General features: G+C 41.3%; 1 protein-coding gene across 7 annotated transcripts in view; it reads right to left on the bottom strand.

Moving 5' to 3' along the window:
- The window catches only part of LOC137341080 (endonuclease V-like), a 97,931-nt gene that overhangs the window by 9,137 nt on the left and 67,642 nt on the right, over positions 1-21,152 (bottom strand). For 2 of the 7 annotated variants that reach the window (XR_010966954.1, XR_010966949.1), the window contains exon 9: positions 12,453-12,516. The exons of 2 other annotated variants lie outside the window; for them this stretch is intronic. The gene's annotated coding sequence lies outside the window, so the exon portion shown is untranslated. Of the gene's footprint in view, positions 1-9,011; positions 9,075-12,452; positions 12,517-15,359; positions 15,537-21,152 lie in introns of all 7 variants that reach the window. 3 more of the 7 variants (XR_010966953.1, XR_010966952.1, XR_010966950.1) reach the window with 3 other exon arrangements.

The raw sequence follows: 21,152 nt of genomic DNA on the forward strand, positions 1-21,152 counted from the left end.
ATTGTGCATTATAACAATGAATTATTGTGAACATTATTGCTTACCCAAAGAACTGACAGGTACTAGGTAGAGCTCACAAATATGGGATTGGAGGCCGGAGGGCAGGAGATCGGAGGCCAGGGATTGGGTTCGGGGAGGAGGTGCGGGGAAGGGGAATCGGAGGCCGGGCAGGGGGATTGGGGAGGAGGTGCGGGGAAGGGGAATCGGAGGACGGGCAGGGGGATCGGGGAGGAGGTGCGGGGAAGGGGAATCGGAGGCCGGGCATGGGGATTGGAGGCCGGGGATGGGGTTCGGGGATGAGGTACGGGGAAGGAGAATCGGAGGCCAGGCAGGGGGATTGGGGAGGAAGTGCGGGGAAGGGGAATCGGAGGCCGGGCGGCGGGTTCGGGGATGAGGGACGGGGAAGGGGAATCGGAGGCCAGGCAGGGGGATCGGGGAGGATGTGTGGGGAAGGGGAATCGGAGGCCGGGCAGGGGGATTGGAGGCCGGGCAGGGGGTTCGGGGAGAAGGTGCGAGGAAGGGGAATCGGAGGCCGGGCAGGGGGATCGGGGAGGAAGTGCGGGGAAGGGGAATCGGAGGCCGGGCAGGGGGATCGGGGAGAAGGTGCGGGGAAGGGGAATCGGAGGCCGGGCAGGGGGATCGGGGAGGAAGTGCGGGGAAGGGGAATCGGAGGCCGGGCAGGGGGATCGGGGAGAAGGTGCGGGGAAGGGGAATCGGAGGCCAGGCAGGGGGATCGGAGGCCGGGTGTTGGGAGAAAAAAAAAGAAAGAAGGAATTGAGATTGGTTGCAGCAAATCTTTCACAAAGATTACCTTCTACCCACAAACATTTGTGCCCCCATCACAGCCAGACAACTCTGCAAAATCGAAGTCTACACTGGCTGAAGTCTCTGAAGAAGTTGTGTGTAGGGTGTCTGCAAAGCATTACAAAGTGTCACTGTACAGTCCACAACTTGAGTGTTTTTCAACACTGCTCACATGTACAAATATTAGACCATGAATTTTCTACTGGTGGCGTACATCAACATGAGTATTACATAAAGAAGCCCTGAGTTACAATTAAATAGCATATTCTGTAACTAAAATGATTACTTTCACAACAACATTCTTTTCTTCCTGAATCTTTCAATTATCTTTACCTCTCCCAATTTTATGGCATTGTTTAATTACAGATTGCTGCTTCATGGTATATTTCTAGTCATTTCCTTGCTTAGAAAGCCGTTTTTTATTGCTGCTCATCAATCCACCAGGATCACTGAAAGCAACCTGGGAATCCATCACCTTTCCGCCTTGTGAAATTACATAAATAAACATCTACTTAACTGTAAGGACTGTTAACACCTGTCGCTGTGTCTAATTCAACACCTGCCAGTATTTTCACTGTGTTGCTTCTATCACCCTCTGCGATTTACAAAGTACAGTATATACATGGGTCACATTACACAGGCAGCTCTGGGAATAAGCAATGAATTACATGGAACATAGTGAACTATCATGCTGTCAATTGTACTCGTTGTATTGTACAAAATCTAGTTTTACAAACTAGTTTGTGACTTTTTTCTTCATTGGGCATTTTTTCTCTCCTTTATGCCCAGACTTACACCTTGCAGCCAAGAGGGTGAGTATACGGCTTGCTGCAAGGCTGCCATCAATACTCCCTGCAAATATATTCAGGCAATGGTCTGCACGTAGCACTTTCTCAGATCGGAACTGAACGGAGTGGGAGGTCAATCTATACCCAGCCCTGCTCTGTGGGTTGTCTATTTTAAAAAGAACGAAACCAAATTTATTTTTTACGGTTCTGCTCCACCAGGTCCCAATTTTATTTTTAAAACAAATGCTGAGTGGAAAGGATCCGCAGTAACTTAAGAATCAGGTTTAACATTGTGAAACATCCCCAAGTACTTCGCAAGGATGGGAGGCGGGAATTGGACACCGAGCAGGAATTAGGAGGAGTTAGGTGAGGTGATTGAAGGTGTAATCGAAGAGGTAGGTTTTCGAAAGTGAGCAAAGATATAGCAAGATGAGAGGGAAAAGTTAGAGTTTGAGAGTGGAGGGCTGAAAGCCCTGCTACTGATAATGGAGCAGAGGGATGGAGTAAAGTGGAGGAATGTGCAGTAGTTAGAAGAGTGGAGGAAGCAAGTTGGGACATGAGGAAGTTGCAGAGCAAGGATGCAGTGAGGAAGGGAAAGGACTTGCAAATGAGAATGAAGATTTTGAAGTTAATGTGCTTGGAGGCAGAAAGCCAGAGGAGCTTGGTAAACATAGGGTTCTCAAGTGAGAGGGGTTGTGTGTAGGATCGGATATGAGCAGCAGAGTTCTGATTGAGTTAGTGTTTGCATAGGGTGGAGTTTGAGAGGAGAATGTCAGTCTGAAGGTAACCAGCTAGTATCCCCATAACACGGCTGGTTCAGTGCTTGAGTTAGTTATTTGTCATGGCCTGTTGTCAGGTGCATAGCTGATGGGGCGCTTCCAACGTGCGCCCGAACAGGGACACCCGAGTCTCGACAGAAATCAGGCTTCATTGTAATAACAGTGGCGAGCTGCCGGCACATCCAGAGGCAGCACGCCCATTTGCCGGGATCCAATTTGGACCCGATTCCTCGCCGTTAGCGGCCGTCAGTTAAGTCCTGAAGGAGGGGCAGGAGAACGGGGGGAAAGGGGGGAGCTGAGCATGGGACGGCAGTAGTAGTGCAGAGTTGGGAAGAGCACTCCTGTTCCTCCTTGCTCCAGGTCAAGGTAAGTGTAAAAAGAAATGTACATTTTTGGTGGCGGCCTCTAGATGTCCTTTTAGAACCGCTGGTTAGGCCCTATGAAGACCAGGTTATGAGCGGTGCAAGCCCGGCGTCTGCGTGCTCTGCACTGCCGAATTTCCTGGAGGGGATTCCGAAACAGACGCTGGGCTCCTCATTTACATATGAAAGAAGCTTAACACCTGTTTCAAGCAGGCACCATGGACGCCTGGGAAGCTGCCTTCACCAATATGGCGGCGCCCATACCCCAGATCGGGCGGGGGGGCTTTGCGCCCCGAAATTGATCCTCGTTGCCCGTTTTACACCTGGCAAAAGGGCGTAATGAGGACCAATTCCCCCCCCACCCCCACGATGTCCGTTGCACGTGTCTTATCGATGAGCTCAGAGCTCAAATGGAAAAAAAAAGAGATGGAAGCTGATTATTTGAAATGAACAAACAAATCACACACACAAAAAGTTATAATTTTTAGTTAGTCATTTGAGATTGAAATTAATTAAGTATTTTTAATAGCTCAACATTAAAATAATGGTCAATGCTATAATTTCTAGTGTGGGAAATTTCCCATTAAGATGTGCATTTTGAAGGAAATTTATGGGTTACGATCTAAGGAACGCAGCATAAAAATAGAAATGCTACATGCCGTGGATTGTGGTTTTAATATTTATTGTGTCTTATATAAACTGTAGGGTGGAAGGCTCTTTCATTTTTAAAATGCCAACAAAATATAAAAACGGATTGTAAGAGCTTCCACAAGTATGTAAAAAGGGAGAGTTTAGCAAAAGTAAGCGTTGGTCCCTTGGAGGCTGAGACAGGAGAAATTATAATGGGGAATCAGGAAATGGCAGATGTGTTAAAACAAATATTTTGTATCTGTCTTCACAGTAGAAGACACAAAAAGCATACCAGAAATAGTGGGGAACCAAGGGGTTAGAGAGTGAGGAACTTAAAGTAATTAATATCAGTAGAGGAAAAAGTACTGGAGAAACTAATGGGACTAAAAGCCGATAAATCCCCTGGACCTGACGGCCTACATCCGAGGGTTCTAAAAGAGGTGGCTGCAGAGATAGTGGATGCATTGGTTGTGATCTTCCAAAATTCCCTAGATTCTAGAACGGTCCCAGCAGACTGCAAGGTAGAAAATGTAACCCCGCTATTCAAGAAAGGAGGGAGAGAGAAAACAGGGAACTACAGGCCGGTTAGCCTGACATCAGTCGTCGGGAAAATGCTGGAATCCATTATTAAGGAAGTGGTAACAGGGCACTTAGAACATCATAATATGATCAGGCAGAGTTAACATGGTTTTATAAAAGGGAAAACATATTTGACAAATTTATTAGAGTTTTTTGAGGATGTAACTGGCAAGGTAGGTAAAGGGGAACCAGTGGATGTAGTATATTTGGATTTTCAAAAAGCATTCGATAAGGTGCCACATAAAAGGTTGTAACACAGGATAAGGGCTCATGGGGTTGGGGGTAACATATTAGCATGGATACAGCATTGGTTAACGGACAGAAAACAGAGAGTAGGGATAAACGGGTCATTTTCAGGTTGGCAGGCTGTAACTAATGGGGTGCTGCAAGGATCGGTGCTTGGGCCTCAGCTATTTACAATCTATATTAATGACTTAGATGAAGGGACCAAGTGTCATTTATCCAAATTTGCTGACGATACAAAGCTAGGTGGGAAAGTAAGGTGTGAGGAGGACTCAGAGTCTGCAAAGGGATATAGACAGGTTAAATGCGTGGGCAGGAAGGTGGCAGATGGAGTATAATGTGGGGAAATGTGAGGTTATTCACTTTGGTAGGAAGAATAGAAAAGCAGAATGTTTTTTAAATGGTAAGAAACTGTTAAATGTTGGTGTTCAGAGAGATTTGGGTGTCCTCGTGCAAGAAACACAAAGTTAGCATGCAGGTACAGCAAGCAATTAGGAACACAAATGGTATGATGGCCTTTATTGCAAGGGGTTGGAGTACAAGAGTAAGGACGTCTTATTACAATTGTACAGAGCTTTGGTGAGTCCTCATCTGGAGTACTGTGTACAGTTTTGGTCTCCTTATCTAAGGAAGGATATACTTGCCTTAGAGGGATGAGACGGTTGTCCTATGAGGAGAGGTTGAGTAGAATGGGTCTATGCTCACTGGAGTTTAGAACAATGAGAGGGGATGTCATTGAAACATACAAGATTCTAAGGGGCTTGACAGGATAGATGCTGAGAGGTTGTTTCCATGGCTAGAGAGTCTACAACTAGGGGGCATAGTCTCAGGATAAGGAGTCGGCTGTTTTAAGACTGAGATGAGGAGGAATTTCTTCACTCAGAGGGTTGTGAATCTTTGGAATTCTCTACCCTAGAGGGCTGTGGCTGCTGAGTCGTTGAGCATATTCAAGGCTGAGATAGATAGATTTTTGGACTCTAGGGGAATCAAGGGATGTGGGAATCGGGTAGGAAAGTAGAGTTGAGGTCGAAGATCAGCCATGACCTGATTGAATGGTGGAGCAGGCTCGTGGGGCTGTATACTCCTGCTCCTATTTCTTATGTTCTAAAAATTTCAAGGGTTACGGCTGAAATGTTCAAGAAAGAACTGGCATCAAAAATTACAATATGCTGACTACAAAAGGGTCAAGAAATGAGTTAGAATCTCCACGCCCTGTCCGTACTGTAACAATACTGGGGAACTGTACAGAAATCCAGCCTGCAGCAAGGCAGCAGACCAATGGAATCCTCCACACCACAAATAAAGATAATAGTTTAGAACCAATTGGTTTTCAGTAACTATGGCTACTTCCGGGCTTTCAGCCAAAATCTAACACTAAAGCACTAAGCTTCTGCCTGCAAGACTGTGCTGTTTCAGCATCTAATGCATGCCAAATTCAATATTTTATGCTGCCTATCAGATGTAATACTTAAAGCATTAATATTTAAGACCCTTTTGGATTGGAAAAAAAACAGCATATGTTCAACACTGAAATGGATTAAAGTTGGATTTGTTTTTTTCACTCTGCATTTTTCATCAGATAAAATACTGCAAAGTTATATATGTATCACTATGACTAAGATATATGCAGTGCCATGTTGGGATGAGTGATGAATGGCCTGCTTAATTAAGTATCTGCTCTCTATCGAATATGAGACAGTTCAAGGACAGCAATTTTTGACTGCATATAACCCGAGTCTCAAATTCAGTACAAAATAATTATAGATCTTTAAGTGTCTCTCTTTACCAATGAGCTAAAAGAATCACTAGTGTGTGTGAGTACATGGCAGTGCCTGGCTCAGCTAAATAAGCTGCCACCACCAAAAGGAAACTGTAAAGCGATGGGGAAGTGGGCTAAAAAGTGGTAGATGGAATTCAGTTTCAGTAAGTGTAAGGTGATAGATGTTAGTAAAAAAAAACAGCAGTAATTATACTCTGAATGGAAGTAGACTCGGTGCTGTGCGAGAGCAGAAAGACTTGAGGGTGCAGGTTCACAGAACATTAAAGGCAGCACCTCAGGTTGATAAGGCTGTAAAAAAAGCTAATAGAATTCTAGGTTTTATCTCAAGAGGTATAGAATATTAATGCCAAGAGGTAATGATGAGCCTATACAAAACCTTAATAAGACCTCAGTTAGAGTACTGTGTGCAGTATTGGGCTCAACACTACAGGAAAGATATTGAAGCTTTAGAGAGTGTACAATACAGATTCATTAGGATGCTGCCTGTTTTGATACACGTCCAAATACGAAGAAAGACTTGAAAGGTTGGGTCTTTTTTTGTTGGAACAATGCAGATTACGGGGCGAGATAATAAAAGTTTTTTACATTATGAAAGGATGGGTCAGGGTAGATCAAAGTAGACTGTTTCCTGTAGTTGAGGAGTCAAGAACGAGGGGCCATAGATACAAGATTAAATGTGAGAGATTTAGAACAGAGAGCAAGAGAAACTTCTTCATGCAGAGTTGTGAAGCTGTGGAATTCACTTCTAGGGTTAGTGGTTGAGGCAGAAACTATGTCAACATTCAAGATTAGAGTGGAGAGGTGGATGAAGGAAAAAGTGTTGAAGGGATATGGGAACAGGGTGGGTAAATGTGATTAGAACTATTTGCTTCCATGGAGGGATTGGATGGGCCAAATGGCCTGTTTCCCTGTTGTAACTTCTATGTATTTCTGTGCATCTTTACTGAGGGTAGTAAAGAAAAAACTGCTCCTAAGTAAATCAAAGTTGAGGCAGTTAGAGATGCAATGTAATAGGAGATCTGAGCATAAACTAACACTGATATTATGGAAATTTGAAATCACTGCAGAATTTCATTTCATTACAGCTTATTTTGCTTTCTTCCCCCTCGAAGAGTGGGTATATTTATAATCTTAAATGTTATAACTGGCAATATTTGTACATCATATTTTCCATCAGTCACGTCCTGTTGTATAAATGCAAGTTGTTTCTGTTGCTGCTGTCCCAGTTTATGCTTTAGTACTGCTGGCTAGAGGTAGCCTGAGAGCAGACACTTTTTGAAGAAATTTTGCTGCCACATAGGAATGGGGAGTAATGTATATTGAAGCAACTTCAATGAATAAAATAAGCTAACAATCAGTAGGAATTCATCAAAACCAAAAAAATAAAATTGGAATAAAATGGTTTAGTTGAAAGTACGTCTTGTTTTCAGTGTACAACTAAATAGGATTTACTGTGAAACAAGATTTTTGAGCACTTTTAATGCCGTGCTTAATACTGAATTCCTCCTGATCTGAATATGTTTTCATGTTGCGCTGCTCCAGTATGAAGGCTGAACCTAACACATGAATCAATCTCATTAGGGTTGGTAGATTGGCGCTTGTACCAAGGTTCATGACTGTGCCCCTTGGAAGGGTGAAACAAGCCATGAGTACTCTGGTTTCATCCAAAAGCACAACTGCACATACCGAGGCACGCGTCAAGGACAGCAAGTCAGGCAGGAGTGAAGCAGCATTGGTTAAATATTGCTTCAATTAGGAACAGAGGAGGCCATTCAGCCCCTTGAGCCTGCAGATCTTTACCTCAACTTCATTGTCCCATCTTTGCTCCATATCCTTTGATACCCTTACCTAAGAAAAAATCTATCTATCTCAATCTTGAAAGCTCCAACTGAGCTAACATTCACAGCCATTTGATGGGGAAGGGGGTGTGGGGGGGAAAGAATTCCAAATTCCTATTATCCATTGTGTAAAAAAAGTGCTTCCTGATTTCGCTCCTGAACGGCCTAGCTCTAATTTTATGTCCTCTTTTTCTTGATTCCCCCACCAGTGGAAATAGTTTCTCCTTATCTACCCTGTCAAATCCTTTTAACATTTTAAACACCTCGATCAGATCACACCTTCTATACTCAAGGGAATACAAGCCAAGTTTATGCAACCTATCTTCATAATTTAACCTTCTAATTATATGGAGTCAGCGGGATGGTAGTGCTTCTGCACTATAACAGCAGTATAAAACACCTGCCTAATTCTCTGCTTTGGTCAGCTCCATCCCTGTTTCAGTACAACTTCCCCTCACATACTGCAGCTTTATTATGGCATAGAATATTCCTCTTGCTGCCTTTTATTGGTGAATGCAGAACACATCCTATCACAGGGTACACAAATGTTCTTCGGCTGCTTTTTTGGACGGCCAAACATTTCAGAAGGATCTGACCCACACAAATACTTAATTGCACACTTCAATTTACTTATAGAGTCTGTCTGAAACAGCCTCTAGCAATCTGGAACATCACGAATTGTTACTGGATAAGCATTACCATTACTGGACTGAGTGCTACATTGTCTTTAAGGGGCTCATTTATAGGTATGGTTGCAACACTGAATAATATGGACTGGTCCCAGCAAAATGTAATTGTGCACCTGTTCTGTGTAACATTAATAATTGCTGACCTCTAAGACTAGAAAGGCTAAATCCAGCAGGGATTTAAAGAACTCTATGAATGCTGGGAATCTGAAATAAACATAGAAAATGCTGGAATGAGGCCTGCAGATGCCCCAAAAAAGAAAAGGCAGCTTAATGTTTTGGGTGGAGATTTTAGCTGGGATGTTAACCTGTCTTCTCTCTTTCAGAGGCTAATGGACCAGCTTTGTATTTCTAGCATTTTCTGTTTATATTTCAGGCTAAGTAAAGTATTCCAGTAATTTGTGAATTATTCTTGTTTATTGATCATCCATGGCCATTTGTGAACTTCTCTAAAATTAGATCAGTTCCCCTGGGTACTGCACAAAACCTTCCGTTGACAGTCATATCAACTGTTGTCCTTACCTCATTTACAGTAAAAATGATCCTTAATTCATGTTTAATTGATTTCTCATCAATAATTCAGTCCTGTAACAAAATGGCACTTGATGAATTTTCATGATTAGTTTTTTTTTTAAAAAAAATTTCAGTGAAAGGGTTGAGCAAGTGTCTGTGAGACCAGATACTGATGTGTATCAAACACAGGAAGATCAAAAAGCTGGATACAACGGACCCTGAAGGATTCTCTCTCACACTAGTGTAGTGACGAACGTACTGTGGAAATGAAGACTTACTCATCGATGCTAAGAACAAACATTATCTGAGGTGACCTTTTCTCCTTCGCTTCTCCATGGGAGAGTCAGACAGATGTTTTAACTGAGGAGAAACAAGGGGTCTCATCCTTCACTCACTCTTGTGCAAGCACCTCATTATTACATAAGGAGCAGCTCTATGAATAAATAATAAGTGAGGATCTCTGGCTAGATAATGCAGATTTAAAATAAAGCCTGTTACACAAACAGTGCACGTACACAATGTGAATGAAGCGAAGCTATTACATCAATCCAAAGATTATTTTATTAAAACTACTGTTGAGAATATTTTCCCTACAAATGCTGACCAAGTTTTAAACTCTTAAATTTAGAGCTTCAAAAATAGATATTTTTCCCCAACTGTAATTTTATTTAGTCATTTTGTGAATTTGTACATTTCATTTAGCTAAATTAATTTCCGGATTTTGTGACCGTATCTACTATGTTTTTAAAAATGTGAATTTCCTTTATCTCTGATCATTTATAACCATGCTAGAAATTTGCAAACTCATAAAACTGGCCGTTAAAATTACAGTCAGTGTTTTCAGTTTAGAAATAGATATATATTTTTCAAACCTTGACATTCAAAATAATTTAGTGCAGCTAGTCTCTGCACCAGAAATAACAATGGCTTGATTGTCTGAAAGAACAATTAAAGAGGTATAATTCTCAAGAGGACTCTGATTAATTAGTCTAACACTTTATTCCAAAAGAAAATGAAATAGTACAGTTCCTCTCTGCAGTGTTACACTGTGGAATTATTGAGGGGTTTCAACATGACTGCAGTTGTTGCTATAAAAGTCCCTGCTGTCTAAGCAGCACATGGCAGAACCTCCTCACCACCAGATCTTAGATTCCTAACAAGCACAAGGCAGCAACGTGCACTGCTACACACATTCAGTGTAAGATGGGACTTAAGAAATGACTCGTCCAGATATTCTTAATACTAGCAGGAGGTGCACCTTGTTTCCAAATTTCACATTAAGCAACTCCTCACTATTTCAAAATGTAACGCTGAACGATATAAACAAGTCCGGTTAATAAACGGCTTCCACAGCGGCTCAGCTAGTTAATGCAGTGTGAGGGTTAAATTGGTTAACCCCCCGAATTCAGGCGATTAACCCGCGCCCTTTGCGATGCAGGCAGCACATAACATACATGCTGCCTGGGTGATTTCAATGATTGCTGTGTGCAGCCAGCACTACCTGCGCTTTTGAGTGGCTGCTCAGCAGCAGGGAACCCAAATATCGGGAGTGGCTAGCACCACTTAAAGGCAGCCTGCACCTCTTAAAAGGGGAAGTGCACTGTGGCTGCAGGTAGTGGTGGAAGTCAATTGTGAAGTGAATCTGTGCTGCAATATACTGAAGCATGGTGATGATGGGAACTCTGGAATTTTTAATGAGCAACAACTTGGCAGCTCAAAGCTTGCGGGACTCTTATATTTTCAAAATATGAGATACGGGTCTGAACGGAGATCAGAAATTGCACAAGTAAAAACACTTATGCAGATCTTGTCCTTACGTTTAAAAACTGTTGTTACATTTTAAAATATTGAATAAAGGTTTCTCAAAACTACATCCCACATCCTCCAATCTGCATGCCTGTCCCGGCAAATCTGCCGATCTGAGTTTGTACCAGGCCTGCGAAAGATTCTCAGATGATGCACTAGATGCCTTGTTGCAAGACGGGGACAGAAGGAAGTGCATCCTATATCTACAGGGGGCCAAGAGGCCCTTCAGACATATGCCCATGAGGCAGTGGCGGACGAGGTCAATGCCAGGAGCATAGCACCACGAGCATGGATGCAATGCAGGAAATTGTTCAATGATTTGACACGAATGGTCAAGGTGAGTGAGGTCAACTGTCAAGTGGCATCTTCTACCAACTGCATCATTAGCCGCATCCACTGCTCCACGCACTACAGCCCTCATTCACCCACCTACCAACAAACTCTTTCAATCAGTACGCAACTCTTCAAAGCAGATGCTTCATCTCACCCTCACACATTACCACTGTTGCAAGCTGCACACTCACAGGTCTCACACACACAGGCAGCTATTCAACCATGACAGGCACATCACTCAAACATGCTGCAGGACACTCATTGATACATCTCGCTTTCTTGCAGGAGAAGATGGGCACATAACAGAAGGCAGCAAGTGGCAGTGGCTCCATGGAGCATGAATCTGCTGTCCTCACTCGGATAACAGCATTCCTGTCTCATCGCTGCCACTCCGCCAGTGCCCTTGCTGTTGTCTGTCAGCTAGCCAGCCCACTAGAGTATTGCAACTTTATTCATGTATATGAAACCCCCAAAAACAGGTACAAATGCATCAGCAGCCAGAACAAATAATCCAGCATCTAATCAGTAACTCTTGCATGATCCCTTTAAATAGCACTGGTGGGGGATCCTCCATGCTGCTTAAGACCTGTTCAGCTGTGTGAGGTTAAGGCAGTGCGTTCGGTCCAAAATAGCAGCAGTCCCTTTAAATCAGTGTTGCACACTGATTAACGTCATAATCTCCCTACTCTACATGCTGCTGGCATTCGTTAAAGGTGTTTGCGCATGCACGCTTATCAAGGTGGCGTCCTGCACACATCACGCCGGAAGTGCACGTGCGCATCTCGGACACCATTTTCGGGGCTTAGGTGTCTGCATGGCACCCACAGAATGGGCGCTACATGGCCCAATTTCGCCCCCTGAGTATTTGAGACATACAAACTAGAAAGGTCCCAGGTTCATGCCATGGTTTGTGCTGGGTTAGATAATATTAGTTGGGGAGGCAGTAGGAGCATTACAATTGTCCTCTGGTTTAGGGAGGGGAAAATTAGCCAAGGTTCATGCACCTTCTTACTATCTGGTGACTTCTACTGGTAGTGTCACCAGTAAGGGAAAGATCAGGATCGGCTGTGAGGCCCTCTCCCTTCAAGTCAAATAGCCTCAAATATTGTGTAGATTTTTGGACTCTAGGGGAATCAAGGGACATGGGGATCGGGCAGGAAAGTGGAATTGAGGTCGAAGGTCAACCATGATCTGATTGAATGGCAGAACAGGCTCGAGGGGCCGCGTGGCCTACACCTGCTCCTATTTCTTATGTTATGTTCTTAAATTCACAAATGAAGAATGGTAATGAAGAAATAGGGCGTCCATTACCTGTGGAACCATGTCCCAATGAGGAGTCAACACATTCAGGAAAGGAGGAGAAAGAGAGAGAAAACTGTAAAAGGAAGATAAAAGGCTCATTAATACAAGATGTGTACTTTTATAATAGAAGAGTTAAGTGTACCATTAAATAAACTTTATTTACGCTGTTTTTTATTCCTGTTGGATGCAAAAATTTCCCAGTGTAACTCAATTATCCTCCAATTATGTCCTACTTCACAATATAAATGCAAATTATTTGGAGTTAAATTATATAAAGGCCAATTAGTGTAAATTTAGGGCAGTTTTAATATTGCTGCATCTGAAGGTTCATGTTGGCATTACAAGTTATGGCAAAATAAGTTGGTACAAACTTATATACAATATTTTACTTAAAAAAGCCATTTGGATTTGTGGTGCTGCCACAAATGCAGTAAATTCACAAACAGAAAGAATTCATTATATATTAAGAATTCACATATAAAAGACCTGCTTTGAAGGCACTAATTATTGACATGCAGATTTAAAAAACGGACAACTGATTTGTCTTCACCAAATAAGGTCATTGTTTTCTTTCCAAGGATATAATTACAAATCTCACCCGTAATACTTTGGTGAGCAAGTATATTTCAGGAACACAGAAAAATGACAGAAAAGAAACAACAAGAAGCTGTAGCAAACTACAGGTAAAAAGATTATAATTTATTCGAGATATTAGATAAATCAGTAAACTACTGCACCCACCCCTCCCCCAACACCTAGAAAAATACATTTTGTAATACCGCAGTAATTCTTGTGTTTTCGGGTGAAAGTTCACAATCAGCTATATTATCTACTGAATTAATTGGGACACCTTGTTAAATTATTAATTTACTTTTTTTTTGCCATACTAGCATAAATAATACTCCATTTGCATTATTACATAAGAGTGTATATTTTTATTTCTGAAAATTACAATAAAGAGAATAATGTTTACACAGGAGAGATTACAAAATAATCTAATTGTGGGGTTTAGATAATATAATTAGCTACAGTTTCTAATTACTGTCTGAGTCCTGAGATGAGATTACACCCTCAGAATAATGTGATGCCCATGTATCTGCACTTAAAGCAGTGCTTATAAGGAGTTGGTGGGAGTGTTCTTATTTCACTTTGGTTACATATTTCTTTTGCCACTGGTAAGTGCCATTATTGACTCTGAAAGCGAGTTTGTTTTATGTACCTGACATGACAGTGTATTGCCACGGAGAACCAGTAGTTATATAAAGAATAACACTCACATGGAGGATAGTGGAGACTGTGGGGTATATTTTCTGACTGATACTGTTCCTGTACAAATGTTCAATGCGCTCATATAAAATTCCCACTGATTTTATGTTTGTGTTCACATGTCCCCAGTTTCAGAGATGCTGATATACGTGACATTTTAACTACACACTTTTTCAGAAATTTGAACATTACACAATCATTGAAATTTTGGCTCAGGAGGCCATTGAGCCCATCATGTCTGTGGTAGTATTGTCTATTCAGCTGCAGTTACGTATTATAATCCCACTTCCCAGCTCTTTCCCCATATCTTTACTAGAAGTACCAGAGTTACTTCCCTTGTTTTATGCTGTTAGCAAAGTAATCCAGTTAGTACATTGAAAAGTAGCAGCCTTGAGTTTAGGCATCCACCCACATTCGGATATACATGCTCAAAGGAGATCTTCTAAAAACATATATATTACTTTAGTATATTACATTCCAAATCATGTAACACTGCAAAATGTTAGCTAAAAGCATCTTTTCTTCAGTAAAGCAAAGCAGTTCTTGTCACAATTGAAGTGTTATGTCTTTTTTTTATTGAGAAACCTAGGTGGAGGGCCAAAATCCACAGTGCAGAACATCACCAATTCATGTTGAAAATGGAAAGAGGGAATACAAAATAAATCAAGAGGTAGTGGTTAAGTGGTGTCAAGCTTGGTTTGAATGCCTGTAGATTGTAGGAGTAAGTTAATATTGAGGTAGGTTAGGAGTTCCACAGATTTGAGGTCCTAGTAAGAAGCAGAATTACAAACTGCAACTCCTCATCTGGGTGATTTCTGACCTCAGCTGTCTTGTTTGGGGTCTGAGTAAAAGCCTTGGGACTTCCCCACTGGAAAAATTGATGGTTATGTTTCCCTGGATTGCTCTTGCATACTCTAAGCAACTGGTTACACAGTTAGTGTTGGCAGATTTTTGGTAGCAGGTGCCTCCATCTGGGCTGGAAAAATAATGAAGAGCACAGCAAGTAACTTAAACACAAGATAGAATATCACTTGCCCCAATGGCTCAGTTGGTAGTGACTACCCAGTGTTTAACTGAGCCATACAGACCAGGAAAGACCCAGGTTTGATCCCATGTCTGTGCTGACCTAGCTAATTTTAACCAACTTGGCAGTCTGTAATTGGCCTATGCTAGGAAAAAGGAAATATTTGTCAAAGTCTTTGCTCTGAACACTATTCAGTGATTTCTACTGGGAAATGTATGTGAATGACAGGGGAGGACAGGATTAAGGTTGACTGATACCCTCCCCACAACACTCATGAAGGATGGCCAGCCTCCAGCTTCCTATCCGAGTGGCCATTCTTCATGTGCAAGCTTGACAGTGAACTGCACTATTTCAGGAGAAGTGGGAATGGGGATGAGGGAGAATATATTAACAGTTCATTATGTACACCTATCTTTCATCTAGGTTTATACAGTCTACTCCTGAGAATTCAAAGTAGTTTTTTATTCACTAAAAAAATAGAATTATTGAACAATTTGAATTAAGTCACGTAAATAACTCAGCAAAGTGGGAATTTAGTGCTAAAATATTTTTGAATGAAGTGACTTTGAATTAAAAGTAGGCTGTATTGGTTTGATCGTGATATCGGCATTATACATATTACTTACACTGAATTTCCCAGAGTCCACTTTTATATAATGAGCATGTGCTTCAGCAGTATTACCATGTTTGACTTTAACCATTCTTGCATGTGTTATCAGAGATCTGCTGCCTCCCTTCTCTAGAACGTGATACTTTCGCAATGTGGTAAATCTGTGCCAGTTAAGAGAGCTCTGACGCCAATTCTAGCAATGACAAACAAAACTGTCAGAACAAAGCTACACTAATACAAGACAGTCTTAGTGAATCCTGCAATAATGAGGCTGCGAACAAATTCCCGAAATAAAAACAACGCTAAGTCTCTGTAAGGAATGTCAGAATCACGGTGAGTACTGGAGAGAAAGAACAGCATTGTGATGAATCTCTGAGAAATGTCTGGAGAAAGGCAAATGACTATCACCGTTTCTGTCAATTACAGGAAAGACAAGATACAACTCACTTTGCAGTAAAATTCTGCAAGTGCTATTTGAATGGATCTTTGGGTACTAATATAGTCAGAGGAATTTTAAAAGGGCATTGTCTTCATGTAAAAATCCTTGGCAAATTTTTCTTCATTTATTTCCAAACACACAAGATGGTAGTATAAATTGCATCAGAACACATCATATCACAAAATTGTCATCAGGATGGAGGCAATGCACTGACCTTTCTTGGCAAAGAAAGACCATTGTTTAAAGACATGGACAATTTTTTTAAATTATCTATATCCTCTAATTACCCACCCCTCTCCTGAAAGTGCTGACTCCTGCTGGTTTATCTTTCCATGGGTGTCACTGATCCTCTGGTTTCTCACCCAAGTGCCATCCTTCATGTGTAAGCCCAGACCGTGAGTGTCTGCAAGCTATTCAACTGTGGCAAGCATCATAGCCAAGCCCGATCTTCTCCTCACCCAACATTCACACACACTGGGGGTATTTGTAACATTGGGCGGCGGTGTAAAATGGGCACTATCGAATTGGCCACCTGTTATATGCTCACCTGACTTTCCCTACCAATGGGAAGGAAAATTGGGCCTGGTGTATAATGGACAGCTAATTCGATATTGCCCATTTTACACCGCCGCCCAAATTTAAAATTACCATCACTTTCTAGCAGGAATCATTGAAGTGCAATCAATGATTCCTGCTAGGACCTGTGCTTGATTTTTTTCTCTCCCTATCTCAGGGGTGCCAGGACCACTTTCAGGGTAAGATCAGCTAACTCAGCACAGATTAGGGACCTTCCTGATCTGTGTGGCTTAGTTCCAGATTGGGCAAAACAATTCCCAATTGAGCTGTCGAGGAAACTCTGGATATCTATTTGTAAGTTGAATGTGAATAAGAAAACAAAAGTGAAAGTGAGTTTCTTAAAAGTTATAGGACAGATGCAGATAATATATTTTGACATAATATATTTTTGTTCAATATGTTTTGAGTTAATTATCAGTGATCCCATGACATCCTCTTCCAAACTCTACTATTACCGTAGGACCAAATCTTAATGATTAGATGGAGTTGGAAAGTAGGATTTAAAAATGTTTAACTAATAACATCTAAATTTTGGCCTCTGTCCTATATTGTAGCATTGGAGGATATGTAATATCAATGAGCACATTCAGTTAAAGTTAACAAGCTATACCTCTGATTTTTAAATTTTTATTATAAATTCTTTCATTTAACCAAGTCTGTGTGATATCAAACTCTGGGTAATGTTTCTTTTAGCCAATATCCTTTATTGTAGGTTGGTTACTGAGATGCAGTCTGTGGCAGACAAGGCTCAGAGGACGTTCTACTGTCCTCTTTTTCCTGCACACGCTGTGCAATGCTGTCAGCAGCACCAGTCTCATTCTGCAGCTTATAGACTTGTCCAATTTCTCCACCATGCCTCAAAGGGGAGTTGTTAATGAAATCATTCAGTGATGGCACACATTAATGGTCATTTTTAAACATGTTCCATGCTATCTATCTCCTTTCTGATTGATTTTTTAGAATTACAGCTCTGCTGTTTTAAACTATTTTTTTTCATAACAAAATGAATAATTGCAATTCTAAATAGGATTCCTGTTTGTTTTCAAAAAAACACAGAACTAGAGAAAAACATTGGAGATTGCAGCAATTCCTGCATCGGGTGGAATTCTCATCCCCCACTTAAACAATACTGGCAGGAGGTCAGTGAGTGTCAACAGTCGGGGACAAGTGTCCACCTGGGACTTTAGAGTGGGACTAAGGTTGAATCAGAAACACCGCTCCACATCCTGAACTGTGCATGAGCAACACCTTAGGAGAGCTACTAACTTTTTTTTTAAAAACCCAAAACATACAAAAATAGTGATTAATTTCTCTAAATTTAAGCGATGCTGTCAGGAACTGCAATCATAGACTCTTATCCAGGAATCCTGTACTATTTCCTTGAGCAAGGCAGAACTCCAGCTGCTGTTACATGATAATTGCTCTGTATGATCTGTATAACATGCGTACCAACTGGCAAACTGTTTCCAAACTAAACTGATGTCACCAAAGATTGAATATGCACCACAACTATTCCAATGGTGCCTCATCAAAGTGGTCACTCTTCGTGAGTATATAACAACTACTTGCATTTATATAACATCTTTAATGTAGTAAAATGTCCCAAGGCACTACACAGGAGCGTTATCAGACAAAATTTCACACCCAGCCGCATAAGGAGATTAGGACAGGTCAAAGAGGTAGGTTTTAAGAAGTGTCTTAAAGGAGGAGAGAGATAGAGAAACAGAGAGGTTTAGGAAGGGAATTTCAGAGCTTAAAGCCTAGGCAGCTGAAGGCACAGCCGCCAATGGTGGAGTAATTAAAATCGGGGATGCGTAAGAAGCAAGAATTGGAGGAGTGCAGAGATCTCTGAGGGTTTTAGCAATGGAGGAGGTTACAGAGATAGGGAGGGGCGAGGTCATGGAGGGATTTGTAAACAATCCAGTGAATATACAGTGTCAGGGAGCCATTAACCTGTGAGAAGCAATTACACCTGACTGATTCTATCCTCAACCCAATACTTGAATGTGGGCACTTTCCAATATTGGACATTGGTTGGGATTGGAAAGCTGGCTGATTTTTTCCGTCTTCCAGCCCAATCTGCCAGTGACAGCAGAAAGGGCACTTTTAAGATGCATTAAATTTATTGAAAAGTCCTGCAAACCATTTCTTCCCTTGTCGTTTTCAAATGTTATGATACAATGGCACAAAGAGCATCTGGCACAAAGAGCATCACAAATATAAAAAGAAAGAGAAGGACACACAGTTGTTCTGATATTCGCCTCCCCAGAAGTACTCTCCCTTTTTATAAAAAGGAAACGATAATTTTACAGATATATTTCTTGGATATTGTTTAAAAGGTCTGCTTTAATATTTACCTGGATACCGTTGAGTAAGCTCTCCCTTTCTGCTGCACTGTTCCAGTGACATTAACTCTGGGGAAGCTCCCCATGTGTCCCAGAGCGGCTGCACTCTGACATTACAGCAGGGTTTCCTGGCTGCTCTGAATTTGTAGCCCCCTGCCTCTTCTCTGGAATGCTCTCCTGGGAAGTTACCTCTTTGTCAAATAAATATCTGTTGGGAAGCTAGATAAACACATGAAGGAGAAAGGAATCGAAGGATATGCTGATAGAGTTAGATGAAGGTGGGTGAGAGGAGGCTCGTGTGGAGCATTAACACTGGCATGGACCAGTTGGGCTGAATGGCTTGTTTCTGTGCTATACATTCTATGTAATTCTACGTACTTTTCATTGCCTTTAAAGAATGGCAATAACCTGCAAAGTGATAAAAGAAAAAGCAGACAATGCTGGAAATGCACACTAGGTTAGTCAGCAACTGAATGAGAAATCAGGTTAACATTTCAGGTGGGACCCTTCATCAGAATCTAATTAAAAATTGTCTTTTCTCTTTCAGACACTGATTGACCGGCAGTGAATTCCCACCATTTTGTGTTATTGTTTCAGGTTTTCAGTATTTGTCATTTTTCTTTGTAACTTTAAACCACAGGCACAAATTACCACTCAAACTTAATCCCTCTCACCGAACGAAAAATGCCTACTTTTGTTCAGAACATACCACAACATTATCGCATTCTTCATTCAACTGCTTGACACCGATAACCTTACAAATCTGAAAATGATCCTATTTCCCTAACCGTGCTGTGGCATCCTCTAGCTGGGTGCCGCATGCCACCTCTTGTTTAAATGTGGTTTTACATTATTTAAAAAAATGAGGTTGTCTGGTCCAATGCATGAGCGGCCATAATCATCGTTGAAAGTACAAGCAGATCGGCTCGTAGGATTAAGCATAATTGTAAATTCTTGGTGCAATAAAAGTAGCTAATCTGTGGTAGTTGCTGTTAAAAAAAGTAAATGTAAGCTTTGAATACTGTCCTTATCTTAAGCTGCATTTCATCAAACAGACTAAACCTTTTGTCTGTTATGCAGTATTTATGGATCACTCCAATGTCTTTTTCACCAGTATATTAGCAAGATCTAGTCCATTCATCTCAGATTTGCTTTAAAAGCTGGTGTAGTGAACGGAGCACGCACATGAACAGAACTGTGCCAAATTGGAGTTTTGTAACGTTATTACATTCGGAAATATTGCTCTCTGAAGAATCAAGTGTTGTGTTGTTTTGTGCGTTCAGCAAATTTTTAGAAAGCAATACTTCTGTAATCATAAGGGATGATACTGAAAAGCAATGAACAGTGCTCTCAGTATTCCTATTTATTGCTTAAACACAACAATGATGGATTGAAATGGATTTCTGGTTTGAGTCTGCAAAAAACATAATAAAAGAAAATACATTATATACTAGAAATTAAAGGATAAGGAAAGCCTAGGGGGAGTACTTTCAGTACAAAGTACTCCTACATCTGTATAATTTACAAATAAAATTGAGGGATATGTTTCCTACTCATGGAGCCCTGACATTTCGGTTTTCTTTTTGCACCTGAAGGTGTCCTGATGTCCAAGTTAATAGGGGTGGTTTTAACACGATCCTGGAACAGCTCCATTTTATTAAATGGAAGTTGGTGTTTTGGACTAGGACCAAAGGTCTGATGTTGGCTGGGTGCTATAGTCATCAGAGTAGCTGGCCAGGATAGCAGCTATAAAGTTCTCTTATTGTACTCTCTTCTCCCATACTTCATCAGCTGGTATAAAACTCTTATTGCACTCTTCTGTCCTCTCTCTCTCCTATACTCTACCTGCTGATATAAAGTTCTCTTATGGCACTTTCATCTTCCATATTCCTAGTCAGTATAAAGATCTCTTATTCTACTCCCATTTGCACCCAATTTCTGGCAAATTCTCCCACTTTTCTCTCAGGGCAGTGGTTTATGATCCAGTAATGAAACAAATTTAAATGGATTTGCAAAGTGCTAGGGCCCAGTGTTACCGAATGTGCAATTGATTCCCTGCATAGAGAGTGGTTGGTGTGAGTTCAGCTTTCAGGGGAGGTGTACTGTGTTATCGAGGTACTTCCCCATAGGGAAGGAGAGAAAGTCAGGTGGTGAAATGACTGTGGAAGGCATCACATAACCTGTCCTCACTTCCTAGCACTAGCACTGGTAAAAGCTGAGGTGCAAATTACTCGCCTCACTCTGAAGTGGGAAATGATACATTGGATGGAAGCCTGAAAATACAAAATAGCTACTCTCTGCCCCGCAAAATAACACAATAAATAAGGACCGGACAAAGGGACAGGTGGGCTACTCCACCCATACTTTTTTCAAAGAGTAAAGCTTTTAAAATACTTTAATTCCCGTCTGGTTCTTCATCATCAAGGAAGCAGCATCTAAAAGGAGAATG

The sequence above is a fragment of the Heptranchias perlo genome, chromosome 23, assembly GCF_035084215.1.
Source record: "Heptranchias perlo isolate sHepPer1 chromosome 23, sHepPer1.hap1, whole genome shotgun sequence".
In the NCBI taxonomy this organism is placed as follows: Eukaryota; Metazoa; Chordata; class Chondrichthyes; order Hexanchiformes; family Hexanchidae; genus Heptranchias; species Heptranchias perlo.